The sequence below is a fragment of the Bidens hawaiensis genome, unplaced genomic scaffold (assembly GCF_021521415.1).
Source record: "Bidens hawaiensis isolate Kalapana, Puna unplaced genomic scaffold, B.hawaiensis_p1.1 tig00010069_1, whole genome shotgun sequence".
NCBI classification, from domain to species: Eukaryota; Viridiplantae; Streptophyta; class Magnoliopsida; order Asterales; family Asteraceae; genus Bidens; species Bidens hawaiensis.
Window position 1 is genome coordinate 607408 of NW_027491760.1, and position 6657 is coordinate 614064.

General features: G+C 31.0%; 1 pseudogene; it reads left to right on the forward strand.

Moving 5' to 3' along the window:
* Window positions 1–4455: 4455 nt before the first annotated feature.
* Window positions 4456–5615, forward strand: LOC143534122 (glutaredoxin-C13 pseudogene; annotated as a pseudogene).
* The last annotated feature ends 1042 nt before the right edge of the window (window positions 5616–6657 follow it).

A 6657-nucleotide genomic window follows, 5' to 3' on the forward strand; every position in this document is an offset into this window, starting at 1 on the left:
CTAGCCTAAATAGTCAAAGGCTACGTGGTCGTGGGCTAACAGTCATAACTAGTTCTCCATTAAGGGCTACATGGCTCGGGGAACACTTTTGTGTGTGTAGGATAGTGGTACAAATCCCGGAAGTAGAACTACTTTCGCTGAGCTTGTACAAAAAACTATGTTTGTATTGTAACTGTTATTTAATTATTTTTGGAGTCATACGTGTTCACCAGCACACAGCTGACGTATTTTTCCACCCAGTACAGGTAATTAAGTATTAATAAGCAGTAGCAAGGATTGGAGTCATCATGGAGTTAGAAGCGCGTTACAAGATGGCTCAACTTTTTATATTAATATCCTTATAATATAAACACATATTTTGTAAACGAATACTTGGTATTTAATTCCCAAGTAAAATTTTCAAGTTAAATCAATATTTTAAACAACTTAAAAGTCTTTCGCTAAAATTAACACATAAACTCTGATATATTTACAAAACAGGTACCAACTAATGGTCACACTCCTAGGCCCTAATTTGGGGTGTGACAATTACTATACATGACACGTTAGATACGGTTAAGTAGTTCCACAGCATCAGGCGCGAGGAAATCAAAAGTGTAAAATGCAAAAGGTTTAAATACGTGTTGGTTGTCAAGCACGTCTTCTGGTGTTTAGTCGTCTTGCATAAAGCAACTTATAAAGCAGCCTAGCTGGCCATGAAACCACTACTCCCCAAGCCTATCAATGGGAAAACCCATGTTAGATTGACACACACAAATGCTTCATTCTTAACAGGAATCAAGACGTATGAAACATTGAACATTGATGTGTTATTAAAGATGATGTGTGAATTTAATATAATTACATGTGTAACTAATGCAAAAATAAAAATAAAAAAATAATAAAAATAAAAACTGAGTTGGAACGAAAAAAACTAGCGAAGTTGGAACGAGAAAAGGTAGAAAACATGCTACGTTTGAAAAAATTGAAAGAAAATGTGAGATTGGATGCTGAAATATATGATAAACTACAGTAAACTATAGTAGTTGTCACAAAAATAGCTACAATACGGGTTAATGTGGGTAAATTAAATTTTTAATGTTTATTGTATTACTTTTTAAAAATTTAGAGCGTTCTTGTGTTATATTTGAATATTTTATGCTAGTTATTTTGTTTTGATATTTATCTTAGGTATAATATTTTAAAACATTTGAATATAACATTTACATGGAAAAAGTGGAAAAAGAATATAAAAGAGGAAAAATTTTGAAATATTTCATACAAAATATATACTTGAATCCGTAGCTAAAACTTTATATAATCTAACTTTATAACTTTATACAATCTAACTTTATATAATCTGTAGCAAAATAATGTGAATTCCTCTTCAATATACGTTTTCTTGTATATGATCCAAAAGGTTATCGCCAGATACATATCGTCGGGATAAATCAGCCAAAAATAAAAAATTTATTGTACACTGCCTGTCTGGGTAGCTGTCCAGTGAAATTGCATTGGGAAACCATTCAATTAATGGGAAAAAAACATGCTAAATCAAATAATAGAGAGACAATAATAGCAGACTCAGGGGCGGATCCACAGGAGGGTCAGAGGGGTCAGTTGACCCTCCGGTGGCCATGCCTACATTAACCTGTATATGTGTAGAAGAAACTTTTTTGGTAGCTTGACCCTTTAAAACTCATCTACAAGATCAATTAAACCAAAGAAAAAGAAGTGAAATACAAACTTCCAAAAGCTCCAGCGATGATTTCCGGTGAAGAGAAGAACCAAGAAGACAAATGAAAGAAATGGTTTTAGGATGTCACTTTAAATATAAATATAATACTATTATTTTTATTATTGTGTTAGATACTATGCGACCCTTCTGTGCCTCTCTTTTATTTATTTCTTCTACAATGTTTCTTAAATTTAGTTTTCTCACCACTATTTGATTTTTGTTAATTTATTGTTAAGTTTGATTTAGGTTTTCTTAACAAACAAGTTATAAAGTCTGGCTACATGTTTTAAAAATATAACATTCGTCGAATTTTTTTATTATATTTAAAAAGATATGTAACTAGATTAAGTTATTGGCATACATAGCAAATTTATTGTTTAGTTTTAGTTGGTGTTTATTCACTATTTAGTATATACTAATAAGTTATATAACACTCTTTATAATTTAGGCTTTTTCCATATATAAATTATGTCAAATTTGTTTTAGTTGCTAATAGTGTTCGTCCATCTATGCTAAGTTATATATGTTCATTTGTGTTCGTAAATCGCTCGTTTTCTACTATTAACGAATGGGGATAGACAAAAACGGACAATTTGTTTCCCTAATGAACGAACACGAACAAAAAAACACATGCCTTTTTCGTGCTCGTTTGGTTTGTTTACAAGCCTAATTACGACCCCCCCGGTTGACAAGTTCTAGTTCCGCCACTGAGCAAACTTATAGTTAAAGTTATCGAAACCTCTGGTTCAGATCCTCAAATGAATCCAGTACTAATCAGAAACATCAAACTTCAGTCGATTAAACATCAATGTTTAACGACTAAGGTTTGATGATCAACAAACAGTGAGAATATATTAATCTCTACCAGACGAAGCAATTGACTAGAACCGTTTATTAGTAATAAGAACAAGATACAAAACCCTTAATCGTAATCGATAATGACATAAACGAGCATGTCATAATAAAATCATCGATGTTCATATTTTTCTCAATTTGTACGTAAAATAAGTAATGGACGTCGTCTTCTAATATGGAATCAGGGTTTTGTTTTTTAATATAAAGAACATAAATTTTGGTTATTGGGTTTTCGAAACCCATTTAGTTTTGATTTTTCTGATTTTTGGTTTGGGTTTGGCTCAATTTTTTTCAATTGAGTTTGAAAATTTTAGGCCAAAAAATGGCTCAAAAATCAAAATAATGAATTTAAGCCTAATTATTGTGTTAACTAATAACTGGTTGATTATTATGTATAATTGTATATTTAGGTAAAATAAATTGTGTTACACTATTTATTATATTTTTATAAATTGTTATAAATAAAAAATACTATAAATTTAAATCTATAATTTTGATTCGGTTCGGGTTTCTATTTTTATTGCATGCCAAACAAAAACCAAACCGAACATTCGGATTTTACGTAACACAAAACCAAACAGTCGTTTTTGTTACGTTTTTTTTTTCTTTGGGGGGAGTTTGGTTCTTTTGGTTTTAGATTGGTTTTTCCGATTTCATGCGCGTAAATAATATGTGATCAGGTAAACGGATTACGGATCCGGATAACCCTGCAAAACTTGCATGTTTTATACCCATCCGCCCAAATCAAATTTATAGCCTATTCTCTTACAAGCCCATCTCCAGTCCAACGTCTTTACTAGCCCAATAGCCTAATACCTTATAAATAGCCCAAAACCATCTCTCTAGCCGAGTATATATTACAAATAATAATATATATTAAAGATAGTATACCATTATTTGATTTTGAAATTATTAGATAGTAATTTAATAGTCTAGAGTATTATGTAAGTACAAGTCGGCAACTTAGTTCATTGTTCCTCGTCATATATATCAGCTTTTAACCTTAAGAAGAAATAGTTTGCCCAAAATAGTGTATCACACGCAATGATGTTTGAACAATTTTATTGGACTCTTTTTCATATTTAACATGAACAAACACTACACCAAACACCTTTACATAAACCCCGTTATATTAAACAAAACTTATCACACTTCAACGCGTTTTCAAATAATTAATAAATAAAATTTAACGATTATCTTCTAACAATATATCAAGAAGACGTATCTCTTTATCTCGATTTCATTTCTTTTTACATATGAACTGATTCAACCTCAACTTCTTGACGGACCATATAATCACTTTTAAAATAAGGATTATTGGGTTTATTTACTTTCAATATTCACATTTTGGCGAGCGACACTCCCAACTAAACAAATGTTACCCACTACTCTCATTTTTCACCTAATTTTATTCTGACACTCCCAAAACTAACAGAATTGTAACTCTATTAGTTTTTTTTCGTTAACGTGGTGTTTTTTTTAAATCACATGGAATTTATTATATGATAGTTTAAAAAAATTATTAACGCCTACAAAATAACTTGCTGAAGCCTCAGATCATATGCAAGATAATTATTGTTATGCAACATAACTTGAAGATTCAGTCTCTAGATATTTACTTTTAGAAGCAAGATCATACTATTAATTACTTATTTATACATGATTACATATTCTTTTCTTCTGTCTGTCTAACCCTAAGATTGATACGTGCAATTTTTGTTATTAATGAAAAAAAAATTGTTTTTCACGTTGTGTTGTTAATAGTTAATACCAATCACATTGTTTGGAGTCACACTGAGCTTCAAACTATGGGAACAAACCCTCACGCTCACAAGATTCGTATGTTTGAAAGAATTTAACCAAGTTGGTTTACGCATTATAAAGAATCATACATTGATCACCCACTGAAAGCAAGCTCATTCCCAATCCTTTTACCCCCAGAATATATACATTCACTTATTTATAAATTGATAGATGGAATCTGTTTGAACCAATATTGACCAGCCCTTTTGAACTTGCATCTTTTTCGTGTATCGCTAAGTCCTTATGCCCGTAGAATGTGGAAGACTCAAACTCACGGTCTACAATTTGGCCACGTTGTTCAAACATCTTAACTTATTCACATAATATGTTATTAAACGCGTATAATCATTGTTTTTGACTGAATTAGTTCAATTTAAAGAAGAATATATGTGTTCAACTTGTTGGGAAATCAGTATCTATCTATCTTTCTAAAGATACCTTTGGTTGTTTTCAAGCATATATCTCTTATTTTGAATTTTCTTGTTAGTAGGAAAGGAGTTCAATTACATAGCTAGTTTTAATATAAATAGAAGTAACGCGAAAACGTAAAACTTCAAGCAAATATCACCCTCTCTTCTTAACTAGTCGAAACCCCCTAGCGAAATTTGATCAACCGAGATGGAGAAGATACAATCATTGACATCAGAGAATGGAGTTGTGATATTCACAAAGAGCACATGTTGTTTGTGTTATGCTGTGACAATATTGTTCCAAGAACTTAGGGTGAACCCTATAGTTTATGAAATAGATCAAGTTCCTGAAGGAAGGGAGATGGAGAAAGCTCTTCCTAAGCAAGGGTGTAGCTCACCACCTGTGCCAGCTGTATTCATAGGTGGCAAGCTTGTGGGGTCCACCAATGAGGTCATGTCCCTCCACCTAAGTGGCTCCCTCATTCCATTGCTGAAACCCTATCAGTCACTTATTTAAGTTACTTACTTCTCAAAGTACTGGCTATATTATTTGTGGGGACACATTATCTGATGAAATAAGGTTGCTCAACACTTGTGAGCAATAGTAGTGATCGATCTATTATGTATCTAGGTTATGCATTATGTTTAGCATTTGCATTACGTTAACTAGGTTCAGGTTCTAGTGGTGGTAAGTATTAAGTAAGATTGGTTTTCTAGATTATTTATGATTATTACTTTCAGATTATGAATGTAGTTTATTTAATCTGTTTACATGTATTTCGATGAAAATACATGATTACATGGCTATGTTTCATATGAATGTGATTATTAATTTAATCTGTTTACATGTAAATATTCGTTTTTCATTGAATCTTCCAAAACTAAAACTTGAAAATTTTCTGATCCTTCTAGAAACATTTGATGTTTATAAACGAGCATCAAATTTTGTCATTTTCTGTAATTAAAGTGGGATAGTCAAAAATAAAATCTTTTCAGGCTTGGAAATTTTCAAAAGAATGTGGATCAATTGTCTATCACTAATGTTTGGGTTTTTCCGTCCGGTTTAATTAAACGGTTTAGGTTGAATCACATAACATAAATGACAAAATTCAAATTAAAATGCAAAAAGTAAATAAAAAATATGTCAATCAATATTAAAAGTCAATAATAAAATTCATTAAACTTGTCTTATATGGGCCTTACATTTAGAAACAGATCCATTACATCATCCATCAGAACTTTTCTAAACATATATATATATATATATATATATATATATATATATATATATCAATAAAACAAATGCAACTATCATCTAAATGTTCATAACCAATTCAATTAAGACGGGTAAAACAAGAGCTAATTAACTTTAATAATCGGTGAACCAACATAGAATTAATGTATTTCTTTGTTACAACCAGCAATTGCACAAGGCCATTATATACACTTCAATTCAAGTTGGCAAACCTTGTATCTTTTTAATTAGCCAATCAGGTTTAAATGGTTATAGGATTATGTTAAATGGTTATAGGCCGCTATGTTTATAGAATAAACTATATGGGCTTAACAAGCTGTTATTTATAATTGAAATGTGGGTTAAGATTCGTGATCAATGTTTATAAGGGTTTTGTGTAAAGTTTTTCACATGTTCGATGTTAAAATTTATACAGGTGCAACGTTGAGATACACAAATATATAACACTAAAAAATTTATACGGGTTTCATCGAACACTCCCCCTTTACCTGCCTAAGGCCTACGCCTATGAAAAGATGTTAAATAAATTAAATGAGAAAGAAAAGTGCACTCGAAAAAGTTAGCTGTTATATTCAGCTTTTTGACATTCCTGAATTTTGATTTTCTAAAAATGTTAA